General features: G+C 45.6%; 9 non-coding genes and 1 pseudogene across 9 annotated transcripts; all 10 read left to right on the top strand.

Moving 5' to 3' along the window:
- The first annotated feature begins 956 nt into the window (after window positions 1-956).
- Window positions 957-1,147, top strand: LOC141189329 (U2 spliceosomal RNA). The gene has a single exon (XR_012263393.1). It is a non-coding gene; the product is annotated as a U2 spliceosomal RNA (small nuclear RNA).
- Window positions 1,148-2,266: 1,119 nt separating this feature from the next.
- Window positions 2,267-2,457, top strand: LOC141184557 (U2 spliceosomal RNA). The gene has a single exon (XR_012259301.1). It is a non-coding gene; the product is annotated as a U2 spliceosomal RNA (small nuclear RNA).
- Window positions 2,458-3,576: 1,119 nt separating this feature from the next.
- Window positions 3,577-3,767, top strand: LOC141184556 (U2 spliceosomal RNA). The gene has a single exon (XR_012259300.1). It is a non-coding gene; the product is annotated as a U2 spliceosomal RNA (small nuclear RNA).
- A 1,123-nt stretch (window positions 3,768-4,890) lies between these two features.
- LOC141189328 (U2 spliceosomal RNA) lies at window positions 4,891-5,081 on the top strand. Its single transcript, XR_012263392.1, has one exon. It is a non-coding gene; the product is annotated as a U2 spliceosomal RNA (small nuclear RNA).
- Window positions 5,082-6,199: 1,118 nt separating this feature from the next.
- Window positions 6,200-6,291, top strand: LOC141186247 (U2 spliceosomal RNA; annotated as a pseudogene).
- A 793-nt stretch (window positions 6,292-7,084) lies between these two features.
- On the top strand, window positions 7,085-7,271 carry LOC141186017 (U2 spliceosomal RNA). The gene has a single exon (XR_012260578.1). It is a non-coding gene; the product is annotated as a U2 spliceosomal RNA (small nuclear RNA).
- A 1,123-nt stretch (window positions 7,272-8,394) lies between these two features.
- On the top strand, window positions 8,395-8,585 carry LOC141184555 (U2 spliceosomal RNA). The gene has a single exon (XR_012259299.1). It is a non-coding gene; the product is annotated as a U2 spliceosomal RNA (small nuclear RNA).
- A 1,120-nt stretch (window positions 8,586-9,705) lies between these two features.
- LOC141184835 (U2 spliceosomal RNA) lies at window positions 9,706-9,896 on the top strand. Its single transcript, XR_012259553.1, has one exon. It is a non-coding gene; the product is annotated as a U2 spliceosomal RNA (small nuclear RNA).
- Window positions 9,897-11,018: 1,122 nt separating this feature from the next.
- LOC141189327 (U2 spliceosomal RNA) lies at window positions 11,019-11,209 on the top strand. The gene has a single exon (XR_012263391.1). It is a non-coding gene; the product is annotated as a U2 spliceosomal RNA (small nuclear RNA).
- A 1,122-nt stretch (window positions 11,210-12,331) lies between these two features.
- Window positions 12,332-12,522, top strand: LOC141189326 (U2 spliceosomal RNA). Its single transcript, XR_012263390.1, has one exon. It is a non-coding gene; the product is annotated as a U2 spliceosomal RNA (small nuclear RNA).
- Window positions 12,523-13,412: the final 890 nt, after the last annotated feature.

The following is a 13,412-nucleotide window of genomic DNA, read 5'->3' as shown; positions in this document are numbered from 1 at the left end:
TCAACTTCAGCAACTGTGCATTGCATTGCCATGTAATGTAATGCAATGCAATGCTATCTATCTAGCTCTCCCTCTATACTTCCTTTTGGATAAACAGACATATTAGGCAAGCATTTTGGAGCTTTCACCTAAATAACTACAGGTGGTGAGATAAGCTGCACAATATAATTGACCTTTCAGTATATTGTTGCACACACACCATCTATTTAGCAAATGCCCTTGTTATCAACAGCAGCCTTTTAAACTCACCTGAGCTAACAGGTATGTGAGCTGGTTACTCTGCTGCGCTTAAAATTTCTTTTTTGGTTTGCTACAATGCCTTTTCTGAAACGTTGTCTCCCTCTGCTGGAACACTGACTTCTTTCATTTAATGCCTGCAGACTATAAAAGAGAAACCAACCCAAAAAGTTTGGTTGATTAGTCTGTGGCATTCTTTTAAACTGTTGCTTATGTCGGTCTCTGTGAGCTTCTCAGTGACATTCAGCCATCCAGGTATCCCGCCTGCAGTAGACAGAATGTGGCAATGGAACGCTGGCTGCGCGTGTCATAATAGGCTCTGAGCCTTTATATACCTGCGCACAGCAGCAGCCACCTTCAGTCTGCTGCTGGACAGCCAGCAGCAGCAGCAGCAGGAGAGGTAATTAATCAGCAACCCTCCTGCTAAGGGTAGACAGCTGCTCGTTCCACCCCCCCCCCGCCTTAATTGGTTCTCCTCCCTTCCAACGGTGTTGAGGCAGGTGGGAACAGCCGGGGGTTGAGGGTACTGTGCTAAAAGAGGTGGAGTTATGCAGATCTAAAACGCGTGGATTGCAGCAGCAGCAAGCCGAAAAGTGCAGGCATGTGAGGGATCTAGAGGTTGACAGCATGTCTTCTTAACGGGAGTCCAGGTGGCCATCTCCACAAATGGACTTTTCAGAATCCTTGGGTGGCACCGTAGTCGGAAACCAATTCTGGTTATCGCTTCTCGGCCTTTTGGCTAAGATCAAGTGTAGTATCTGTTCTTATCAGTTTAATATCTGATACGTCCCCTATCTGGGGACCATATATTAAATGGATTTTTAGAACAGGGAGATGGAAAAAGAGCTTGCTCTGTCCACTCCACGCATTGACCTGGTATTGCAGTATCTCCAGGACCGGTGCACCCCTTCTTTAATGCAGTTTCTAAAATCAGAAAGAATTGAATTCAATGCTTTTTGTTCATTTTGCTTGTTTGTCGGATTTTGGGATGGACTCTTTGGCTTTGCTTTTCTTCTCCTCATTGGATTTTTCATGTTAAAAGTTGCAGAAGCCAGATGACAAGCTCATTTTGGTTCAACTTCAGCAACTGTGCATTGCATTGCCATGTAATGTAATGTAATGCAATGCTATCTATCTAGCTCTCCCTCTATACTTCCTTTTGGATAAACAGACATATTAGGCAAGCATTTTGGAGCTTTCACCTAAATAACTACAGGTGGTGAGATAAGCTGCACAATATAATTGACCTTTCAGTATATTGTTGCACACACACCATCTATTTAGCAAATGCCCTTGTTATCAACAGCAGCCTTTTAAACTCACCTGAGCTAACAGGTATGTGAGCTGGTTACTCTGCTGCGCTTAAAATTTCTTTTTTGGTTTGCTACAATGCCTTTTCTGAAATGTTGTCTCCCTCTGCTGGAACACTGACTTCTTTCATTTAATGCCTGCAGACTATAAAAGAGAAACCAACCCAAAAAGTTTGGTTGATTAGTCTGTGGCATTCTTTTAAACTGTTGCTTATGGCGGTCTCTGTGAGCTTCTCAGTGACATTCAGCCATCCAGGTATCCCGCCTGCAGTAGACGGAATGTGGCAATGGAACGCTGGCTGCGCGTGTCATAATAGGCTCTGAGCCTTTATATACCTGCGCACAGCAGCAGCCACCTTCAGTCTGCTGCTGGACAGCCAGCAGCAGCAGCAGCAGGAGAGGTAATTAATCAGCAACCCTCCTGCTAAGGGTAGACAGCTGCTCGTTCCACCCCCCCCCGCCTTAATTGGTTCTCCTCCCTTCCAACGGTGTTGAGGCGGGTATGAACAGCCAGGGGTTGAGGGTACTGTGCTAAAAGAGGTGGAGTTATGCAGATCTAAAACGCGTGGATTGCAGCAGCAGCAAGCCGAAAAGTGCAGGCATGTGAGGGATCTAGAGGTTGACAGCATGTCTTCTTAACGGGAGTCCAGGTGGCTATCTCCACAAATGGACTTTTCAGAATCCTTGGGTGGCACCGTAGTCGGAAACCAATTCTGGTTATCGCTTCTCGGCCTTTTGGCTAAGATCAAGTGTAGTATCTGTTCTTATCAGTTTAATATCTGATACGTCCCCTATCTGGGGACCATATATTAAATGGATTTTAAGAACAGGGAGATGGAAAAAGAGCTTGCTCTGTCCACTCCACGCATTGACCTGGTATTGCAGTATCTCCAGGACCGGTGCACCCCTTCTTTAATGCAGTTTCTAAAATCAGAAAGAATTGAATTCAATGCTTTTTGTTCATTTTGCTTGTTTGTCGGATTTTGGGATGGACTCTTTGGCATTGCTTTTCTTCTCCTCATTGGATTTTTCATGTTAAAAGTTGCAGAAGCCAGATGACAAGCTCATTTTGGTTCAACTTCAGCAACTGTGCATTGCATTGCCATGTAATGTAATGTAATGCAATGCTATCTATCTAGCTCTCCCTCTATACTTCCTTTTGGATAAACAGACATATTAGGCAAGCATTTTGGAGCTTTCACCTAAATAACTACAGGTGGTGAGATAAGCTGCACAATATAATTGACCTTTCAGTATATTGTTGCACACACACCATCTATTTAGCAAATGCCCTTGTTATCAACAGCAGCCTTTTAAACTCACCTGAGCTAACAGGTATGTGAGCTGGTTACTCTGCTGCGCTTAAAATTTCTTTTTTGGTTTGCTACAATGCCTTTTCTGAAACGTTGTCTCCCTCTGCTGGAACACTGACTTCTTTCATTTAATGCCTGCAGACTATAAAAGAGAAACCAACCCAAAAAGTTTGGTTGATTAGTCTGTGGCATTCTTTTAAACTGTTGCTTATGGCGGTCTCTGTGAGCTTCTCAGTGACATTCAGCCATCCAGGTATCCCGCCTGCAGTAGACGGAATGTGGCAATGGAACGCTGGCTGCGCGTGTCATAATAGGCTCTGAGCCTTTATATACCTGCGCACAGCAGCAGCCACCTTCAGTCTGCTGCTGGACAGCCAGCAGCAGCAGCAGCAGGAGAGGTAATTAATCAGCAACCCTCCTGCTAAGGGTAGACAGCTGCTCGTTCCACCCCCCCCCGCCTTAATTGGTTCTCCTCCCTTCCAACGGTGTTGAGGCGGGTGGGAACAGCCAGGGGTTGAGGGTACTGTGCTAAAAGAGGTGGAGTTATGCAGATCTAAAACGCGTGGATTGCAGCAGCAGCAAGCCGAAAAGTGCAGGCATGTGAGGGATCTAGAGGTTGACAGCATGTCTTCTTAACGGGAGTCCAGGTGGCCATCTCCACAAATGGACTTTTCAGAATCCTTGGGTGGCACCGTAGTCGGAAACCAATTCTGGTTATCGCTTCTCGGCCTTTTGGCTAAGATCAAGTGTAGTATCTGTTCTTATCAGTTTAATATCTGATACGTCCCCTATCTGGGGACCATATATTAAATGGATTTTAAGAACAGGGAGATGGAAAAAGAGCTTGCTCTGTCCACTCCACGCATTGACCTGGTATTGCAGTATCTCCAGGACCGGTGCACCCCTTCTTTAATGCAGTTTCTAAAATCAGAAAGAATTGAATTCAATGCTTTTTGTTCATTTTGCTTGTTTGTCGGATTTTGGGATGGACTCTTTGGCTTTGCTTTTCTTCTCCTCATTGGATTTTTCATGTTAAAAGTTGCAGAAGCCAGATGACAAGCTCATTTTGGTTCAACTTCAGCAACTGTGCATTGCATTGCCATGTAATGTAATGTAATGCAATGCTATCTATCTAGCTCTCCCTTTATACTTCCTTTTGGATAAACAGACATATTAGGCAAGCATTTTGGAGCTTTCACCTAAATAACTACAGGTGGTGAGATAAGCTGCACAATATAATTGACCTTTCAGTATATTGTTGCACACACACCATCTATTTAGCAAATGCCCTTGTTATCAACAGCAGCCTTTTAAACTCACCTGAGCTAACAGGTATGTGAGCTGGTTACTCTGCTGCGCTTAAAATTTCTTTTTTGGTTTGCTACAATGCCTTTTCTGAAACGTTGTCTCCCTCTGCTGGAACACTGACTTCTTTCATTTAATGCCTGCAGACTATAAAAGAGAAACCAACCCAAAAAGTTTGGTTGATTAGTCTGTGGCATTCTTTTAAACTGTTGCTTATGGCGGTCTCTGTGAGCTTCTCAGTGACATTCAGCCATCCAGGTATCCCGCCTGCAGTAGACGGAATGTGGCAATGGAACGCTGGCTGCGCGTGTCATAATAGGCTCTGAGCCTTTATATACCTGCGCACAGCAGCAGCCACCTTCAGTCTGCTGCTGGACAGCCAGCAGCAGCAGCAGCAGGAGAGGTAATTAATCAGCAACCCTCCTGCTAAGGGTAGACAGCTGCTCGTTCCACCCCCCCCCCCCCGCCTTAATTGGTTCTCCTCCCTTCCAACGGTGTTGAGGCGGGTGGGAACAGCCGGGGGTTGAGGGTACTGTGCTAAAAGAGGTGGAGTTATGCAGATCTAAAACGCGTGGATTGCAGCAGCAGCAAGCCGAAAAGTGCAGGCATGTGAGGGATCTAGAGGTTGACAGCATGTCTTCTTAACGGGAGTCCAGGTGGCCATCTCCACAAATGGACTTTTCAGAATCCTTGGGTGGCACCGTAGTCGGAAACCAATTCTGGTTATCGCTTCTCGGCCTTTTGGCTAAGATCAAGTGTAGTATCTGTTCTTATCAGTTTAATATCTGATACGTCCCCTATCTGGGGACCATATATTAAATGGATTTTTAGAACAGGGAGATGGAAAAAGAGCTTGCTCTGTCCACTCCACGCATTGACCTGGTATTGCAGTATCTCCAGGACCGGTGCACCCCTTCTTTAATGCAGTTTCTAAAATCAGAAAGAATTGAATTCAATGCTTTTTGTTCATTTTGCTTGTTTGTCGGATTTTGGGATGGACTCTTTGGCTTTGCTTTTCTTCTCCTCATTGGATTTTTCATGTTAAAAGTTGCAGAAGCCAGATGACAAGCTCATTTTGGTTCAACTTCAGCAACTGTGCATTGCATTGCCATGTAATGTAATGTAATGCAATGCTATCTATCTAGCTCTCCCTCTATACTTCCTTTTGGATAAACAGACATATTAGGCAAGCATTTTGGAGCTTTCACCTAAATAACTACAGGTGGTGAGATAAGCTGCACAATATAATTGACCTTTCAGTATATTGTTGCACACACACCATCTATTTAGCAAATGCCCTTGTTATCAACAGCAGCCTTTTAAACTCACCTGAGCTAACAAGTATGTGAGCTGGTTACTCTGCTGCGCTTAAAATTTCTTTTTTGGTTTGCTACAATGCCTTTTCTGAAACGTTGTCTCCCTCTGCTGGAACACTGACTTCTTTCATTTAATGCCTGCAGACTATAAAAGAGAAACCAACCCAAAAAGTTTGGTTGATTAGTCTGTGGCATTCTTTTAAACTGTTGCTTATGGCGGTCTCTGTGAGCTTCTCAGTGACATTCAGCCATCCAGGTATCCCGCCTGCAGTAGACGGAATGTGGCAATGGAACGCTGGCTGCGCGTGTCATAATAGGCTCTGAGCCTTTATATACCTGCGCACAGCAGCAGCCACCTTCAGTCTGCTGCTGGACAGCCAGCAGCAGCAGCAGCAGGAGAGGTAATTAATCAGCAACCCTCCTGCTAAGGGTAGACAGCTGCTCGTTCCACCCCCCCCGCCTTAATTGGTTCTCCTCCCTTCCAACGGTGTTGAGGCGGGTGGGAACAGCCGGGGGTTGAGGGTACTGTGCTAAAAGAGGTGGAGTTATGCAGATCTAAAACGCGTGGATTGCAGCAGCAGCAAGCCGAAAAGTGCAGGCATGTGAGGGATCTAGAGGTTGACAGCATGTCTTCTTAACGGGAGTCCAGGTGGCCATCTCCACAAATGGACTTTTCAGAATCCTTGGGTGGCACCGTAGTCGGAAACCAATTCTGGTTATCGCTTCTCGGCCTTTTGGCTAAGATCAAGTGTAGTATCTTTCGAAAAGGCGGTTTTGGATGTTGGCCGCCCTAGTAGATTGATACATTATGCACACTGGGGTTTAGGCGCTTGTTAGTACGCCAGGTGGCTAATATAGTCATCTGGTGGAAAGCATGGCCCCCCAGGATCGACGCCATTGGGCCGGGGAAGATCGAAAGCCCGAAGTGTGAAGTGCCCCAGGAGTGGTGACCCTGGGGTGCCTTAACTCACTGGGATTGGGAACCCCACTTGAGTTTATGGCACATTTGCACAAGCACTTCAAATTTTCTTTCTTCGCACACACCCTTATTCCGGGCCTTCTGGCCTTAGGATGGGGAATTTTTCAATTCCCGGTCGAAGGTCCGGGCAGTATTATACTGTGAAACCTTCACTATTTATTTAATTTCTTTGTCACTGTGTGTCCACTTATTCACGTGTGTCACGTCCTACTAGGATTTTGTCGGGATGCGGTTCCCTTACGGGTTCCTCTCTTGGCAGGTCTAGGGGGGGAGTGTGTGGCCATCAGGTTCCGCTCCCCCCTGAACCCCCCTGGCTCTCCTCTTTCGGGAGGAGAGCGTTGTTGGCTCCCCTCTTCCGGGAGGGGAGCACAGTCTTTGGCTCCCAGTGCCTTGCTCGGGTGAGAACTCGGGCAGGTGCTGGGGTAAGATTGGGTCGCCTCTGGCTTCGGCTGGAGGTGGCTTTTTGTCCCTGTTCCTCGCTGTGGCCTTTTGGCTCGGAGGGACGGGGAATGGTTTGGGGGACCCTTCTCCTTTTGGAGAGGGTTTCAAGAAGACCAGCATCCTAGTGCACTTTTTTTGTGGCACTTGTCACTTTTTTAAGCGCACTCGGGTTTTGTACACGAATTCGGGCTTTCGGAAAAAAAAAAAAAAAAAAAAATCTGTTCTTATCAGTTTAATATCTGATACGTCCCCTATCTGGAGACCATATATTAAATGGATTTTAAGAACAGGGAGATGGAAAAAGAGCTTGCTCTGTCCACTCCACGCATTGACCTGGTATTGCAGTATCTCCAGGACCGGTGCACCCCTTCTTTAATGCAGTTTCTAAAATCAGAAAGAATTGAATTCAATGCTTTTTGTTCATTTTGCTTGTTTGTCGGATTTTGGGATGGACTCTTTGGCTTTGCTTTTCTTCTCCTCATTGGATTTTTCATGTTAAAAGTTGCAGAAGCCAGATGACAAGCTCATTTTGGTTCAACTTCAGCAACTGTGCATTGCATTGCCATGTAATGTAATGTAATGCAATGCTATCTATCTAGCTCTCCCTCTATACTTCCTTTTGGATAAACAGACATATTAGGCAAGCATTTTGGAGTTTTCACCTAAATAACTACAGGTGGTGAGATAAGCTGCACAATATAATTGACCTTTCAGTATATTGTTGCACACACACCATCTATTTAGCAAATGCCCTTGTTATCAACAGCAGCCTTTTAAACTCACCTGAGCTAACAGGTATGTGAGCTGGTTACTCTGCTGCGCTTAAAATTTCTTTTTTGGTTTGCTACAATGCCTTTTCTGAAACGTTGTCTCCCTCTGCTGGAACACTGACTTCTTTCATTTAATGCCTGCAGACTATAAAAGAGAAACCAACCCAAAAAGTTTGGTTGATTAGTCTGTGGCATTCTTTTAAACTGTTGCTTATGGCGGTCTCTGTGAGCTTCTCAGTGACATTCAGCCATCCAGGTATCCCGCCTGCAGTAGACGGAATGTGGCAATGGAACGCTGGCTGCGCGTGTCATAATAGGCTCTGAGCCTTTATATACCTGCGCACAGCAGCAGCCACCTTCAGTCTGCTGCTGGACAGCCAGCAGCAGCAGCAGCAGGAGAGGTAATTAATCAGCAACCCTCCTGCTAAGGGTAGACAGCTGCTCGTTCCACCCCCCCCCCCCCGCCTTAATTGGTTCTCCTCCCTTCCAACGGTGTTGAGGCGGGTGGGAACAGCCAGGGGTTGAGGGTACTGTGCTAAAAGAGGTGGAGTTATGCAGATCTAAAACGCGTGGATTGCAGCAGCAGCAAGCCGAAAAGTGCAGGCATGTGAGGGATCTAGAGGTTGACAGCATGTCTTCTTAACGGGAGTCCAGGTGGCCATCTCCACAAATGGACTTTTCAGAATCCTTGTGTGGCACCGTAGTCGGAAACCAATTCTGGTTATCGCTTCTCGGCCTTTTGGCTAAGATCAAGTGTAGTATCTGTTCTTATCAGTTTAATATCTGATACGTCCCCTATCTGGGGACCATATATTAAATGGATTTTAAGAACAGGGAGATGGAAAAAGAGCTTGCTCTGTCCACTCCACGCATTGACCTGGTATTGCAGTATCTCCAGGACCGGTGCACCCCTTCTTTAATGCAGTTTCTAAAATCAGAAAGAATTGAATTCAATGCTTTTTGTTCATTTTGCTTGTTTGTCGGATTTTGGGATGGACTCTTTGGCTTTGCTTTTCTTCTCCTCATTGGATTTTTCATGTTAAAAGTTGCAGAAGCCAGATGACAAGCTCATTTTGGTTCAACTTCAGCAACTGTGCATTGCATTGCCATGTAATGTAATGTAATGCAATGCTATCTATCTAGCTCTCCCTCTATACTTCCTTTTGGATAAACAGACATATTAGGCAAGCATTTTGGAGCTTTCACCTAAATAACTACAGGTGGTGAGATAAGCTGCACAATATAATTGACCTTTCAGTATATTGTTGCACACACACCATCTATTTAGCAAATGCCCTTGTTATCAACAGCAGCCTTTTAAACTCACCTGAGCTAACAGGTATGTGAGCTGGTTACTCTGCTGCGCTTAAAATTTCTTTTTTGGTTTGCTACAATGCCTTTTCTGAAACGTTGTCTCCCTCTGCTGGAACACTGACTTCTTTCATTTAATGCCTGCAGACTATAAAAGAGAAACCAACCCAAAAAGTTTGGTTGATTAGTCTGTGGCATTCTTTTAAACTGTTGCTTATGGCGGTCTCTGTGAGCTTCTCAGTGACATTCAGCCATCCAGGTATCCCGCCTGCAGTAGACGGAATGTGGCAATGGAACGCTGGCTGCGCGTGTCATAATAGGCTCTGAGCCTTTATATACCTGCGCACAGCAGCAGCCACCTTCAGTCTGCTGCTGGACAGCCAGCAGCAGCAGCAGCAGGAGAGGTAATTAATCAGCAACCCTCCTGCTAAGGGTAGACAGCTGCTCGTTCCACCCCCCCCCCGCCTTAATTGGTTCTCCTCCCTTCCAACGGTGTTGAGGCGGGTGGGAACAGCCGGGGGTTGAGGGTACTGTGCTAAAAGAGGTGGAGTTATGCAGATCTAAAACGCGTGGATTGCAGCAGCAGCAAGCCGAAAAGTGCAGGCATGTGAGGGATCTAGAGGTTGACAGCATGTCTTCTTAACGGGAGTCCAGGTGGCCATCTCCACAAATGGACTTTTCAGAATCCTTGGGTGGCACCGTAGTCGGAAACCAATTCTGGTTATCGCTTCTCGGCCTTTTGGCTAAGATCAAGTGTAGTATCTGTTCTTATCAGTTTAATATCTGATACGTCCCCTATCTGGGGACCATATATTAAATGGATTTTTAGAACAGGGAGATGGAAAAATAGCTTGCTCTGTCCACTCCACGCATTGACCTGGTATTGCAGTATCTCCAGGACCGGTGCACCCCTTCTTTAATGCAGTTTCTAAAATCAGAAAGAATTGAATTCAAGGCTTTTTGTTCATTTTGCTTGTTTGTCGGATTTTGGGATGGACTCTTTGGCTTTGCTTTTCTTCTCCTCATTGGATTTTTCATGTTAAAAGTTGCAGAAGCCAGATGACAAGCTCATTTTGGTTCAACTTCAGCAACTGTGCATTGCATTGCCATGTAATGTAATGTAATGCAATGCTATCTATCTAGCTCTCCCTCTATACTTCCTTTTGGATAAACAGACATATTAGGCAAGCATTTTGGAGCTTTCACCTAAATAACTACAGGTGGTGAGATAAGCTGCACAATATAATTGACCTTTCAGTATATTGTTGCACACACACCATCTATTTAGCAAATGCCCTTGTTATCAACAGCAGCCTTTTAAACTCACCTGAGCTAACAGGTATGTGAGCTGGTTACTCTGCTGCGCTTAAAATTTCTTTTTTGGTTTGCTACAATGCCTTTTCTGAAACGTTGTCTCCCTCTGCTGGAACACTGACTTCTTTCATTTAATGCCTGCAGACTATAAAAGAGAAACCAACCCAAAAAGTTTGGTTGATTAGTCTGTGGCATTCTTTTAAACTGTTGCTTATGGCGGTCTCTGTGAGCTTCTCAGTGACATTCAGCCATCCAGGTATCCCGCCTGCAGTAGACGGAATGTGGCAATGGAACGCTGGCTGCGCGTGTCATAATAGGCTCTGAGCCTTTATATACCTGCGCACAGCAGCAGCCACCTTCAGTCTGCTGCTGGACAGCCAGCAGCAGCAGCAGCAGGAGAGGTAATTAATCAGCAACCCTCCTGCTAAGGGTAGACAGCTGCTCGTTCCACCCCCCCCCCCCGCCTTAATTGGTTCTCCTCCTTTCCAACGGTGTTGAGGCGGGTGGGAACAGCCGGGGGTTGAGGGTACTGTGCTAAAAGAGGTGGAGTTATGCAGATCTAAAACGCGTGGATTGCAGCAGCAGCAAGCCGAAAAGTGCAGGTATGTGAGGGATCTAGAGGTTGACAGCATGTCTTCTTAACGGGAGTCCAGGTGGCCATCTCCACAAATGGACTTTTCAGAATCCTTGGGTGGCACCGTAGTCGGAAACCAATTCTGGTTATCGCTTCTCGGCCTTTTGGCTAAGATCAAGTGTAGTATCTGTTCTTATCAGTTTAATATCTGATACGTCCCCTATCTGGGGACCATATATTAAATGGATTTTTAGAACAGGGAGATGGAAAAAGAGCTTGCTCTGTCCACTCCACGCATTGACCTGGTATTGCAGTATCTCCAGGACCGGTGCACCCCTTCTTTAATGCAGTTTCTAAAATCAGAAAGAATTGAATTCAATGCTTTTTGTTCATTTTGCTTGTTTGTCGGATTTTGGGATGGACTCTTTGGCTTTGCTTTTCTTCTCCTCATTGGATTTTTCATGTTAAAAGTTGCAGAAGCCAGATGACAAGCTCATTTTGGTTCAACTTCAGCAACTGTGCATTGCATTGCCATGTAATGTAATGTAATGCAATGCTATCTATCTAGCTCTCCCTCTATACTTCCTTTTGGATAAACAGACATATTAGGCAAGCATTTTGGAGCTTTCACCTAAATAACTACAGGTGGTGAGATAAGCTGCACAATATAATTGACCTTTCAGTATATTGTTGCACACACACCATCTATTTAGCAAATGCCCTTGTTATCAACAGCAGCCTTTGAAACTCACCTGAGCTAACAGGTATGTGAGCTGGTTACTCTGCTGCGCTTAAAATTTCTTTTTTGGTTTGCTACAATGCCTTTTCTGAAACGTTGTCTCCCTCTGCTGGAACACTGACTTCTTTCATTTAATGCCTGCAGACTATAAAAGAGAAACCAACCCAAAAAGTTTGGTTGATTAGTCTGTGGCATTCTTTTAAACTGTTGCTTATGGCGGTCTCTGTGAGCTTCTCAGTGACATTCAGCCATCCAGGTATCCCGCCTGCAGTAGACGGAATGTGGCAATGGAACGCTGGCTGCGCGTGTCATAATAGGCTCTGAGCCTTTATATACCTGCGCACAGCAGCAGCCACCTTCAGTCTGCTGCTGGACAGCCAGCAGCAGCAGCAGCAGGAGAGGTAATTAATCAGCAACCCTCCTGCTAAGGGTAGACAGCTGCTCGTTCCACCCCCCCCCCCCGCCTTAATTGGTTCTCCTCCCTTCCAACGGTGTTGAGGCGGGTGGGAACAGCCGGGGGTTGAGGGTACTGTGCTAAAAGAGGTGGAGTTATGCAGATCTAAAACGCGTGGATTGCAGCAGCAGCAAGCCGAAAAGTGCAGGTATGTGAGGGATCTAGAGGTTGACAGCATGTCTTCTTAACGGGAGTCCAGGTGGCCATCTCCACAAATGGACTTTTCAGAATCCTTGGGTGGCACCGTAGTCGGAAACCAATTCTGGTTATCGCTTCTCGGCCTTTTGGCTAAGATCAAGTGTAGTATCTGTTCTTATCAGTTTAATATCTGATACGTCCCCTATCTGGGGACCATATATTAAATGGATTTTTAGAACAGGGAGATGGAAAAAGAGCTTGCTCTGTCCACTCCACGCATTGACCTGGTATTGCAGTATCTCCAGGACCGGTGCACCCCTTCTTTAATGCAGTTTCTAAAATCAGAAAGAATTGAATTCAAGGCTTTTTGTTCATTTTGCTTGTTTGTCGGATTTTGGGATGGACTCTTTGGCTTTGCTTTTCTTCTCCTCATTGGATTTTTCATGTTAAAAGTTGCAGAAGCCAGATGACAAGCTCATTTTGGTTCAACTTCAGCAACTGTGCATTGCATTGCCATGTAATGTAATGTAATGCAATGCTATCTATCTAGCTCTCCCTCTATACTTCCTTTTGGATAAACAGACATATTAGGCAAGCATTTTGGAGCTTTCACCTAAATAACTACAGGTGGTGAGATAAGCTGCACAATATAATTGACCTTTCAGTATATTGTTGCACACACACCATCTATTTAGCAAATGCCCTTGTTATCAACAGCAGCCTTTTAAACTCACCTGAGCTAACAGGTATGTGAGCTGGTTACTCTGCTGCGCTTAAAATTTCTTTTTTGGTTTGCTACAATGCCTTTTCTGAAACGTTGTCTCCCTCTGCTGGAACACTGACTTCTTTCATTTAATGCCTGCAGACTATAAAAGAGAAACCAACCCAAAAAGTTTGGTTGATTAGTCTGTGGCATTCTTTTAAACTGTTGCTTATGGCGGTCTCTGTGAGCTTCTCAGTGACATTCAGCCATCCAGGTATCCCGCCTGCAGTAGACGGAATGTGGCAATGGAACGCTGGCTGCGCGTGTCATAATAGGCTCTGAGCCTTTATATACCTGCGCACAGCAGCAGCCACCTTCAGTCTGCTGCTGGACAGCCAGCAGCAGCAGCAGCAGGAGAGGTAATTAATCAGCAACCCTCCTGCTAAGGGTAGACAGCTGCTCGTTCCACCCCCCCCCCCGCCTTAATTGGTTCTCCTCCCTTCCAACG

This window comes from Phyllobates terribilis, unplaced genomic scaffold, assembly GCF_046119375.1.
Source record: "Phyllobates terribilis strain yellow unplaced genomic scaffold, ASM4611937v1 Scaffold_40__1_contigs__length_11209783, whole genome shotgun sequence".
NCBI lineage: Eukaryota > Metazoa > Chordata > Amphibia > Anura > Dendrobatidae > Phyllobates > Phyllobates terribilis.
Note: the sequence above shows the minus strand (reverse complement) of the source record. Positions and strands in the feature narration are given on the sequence as shown.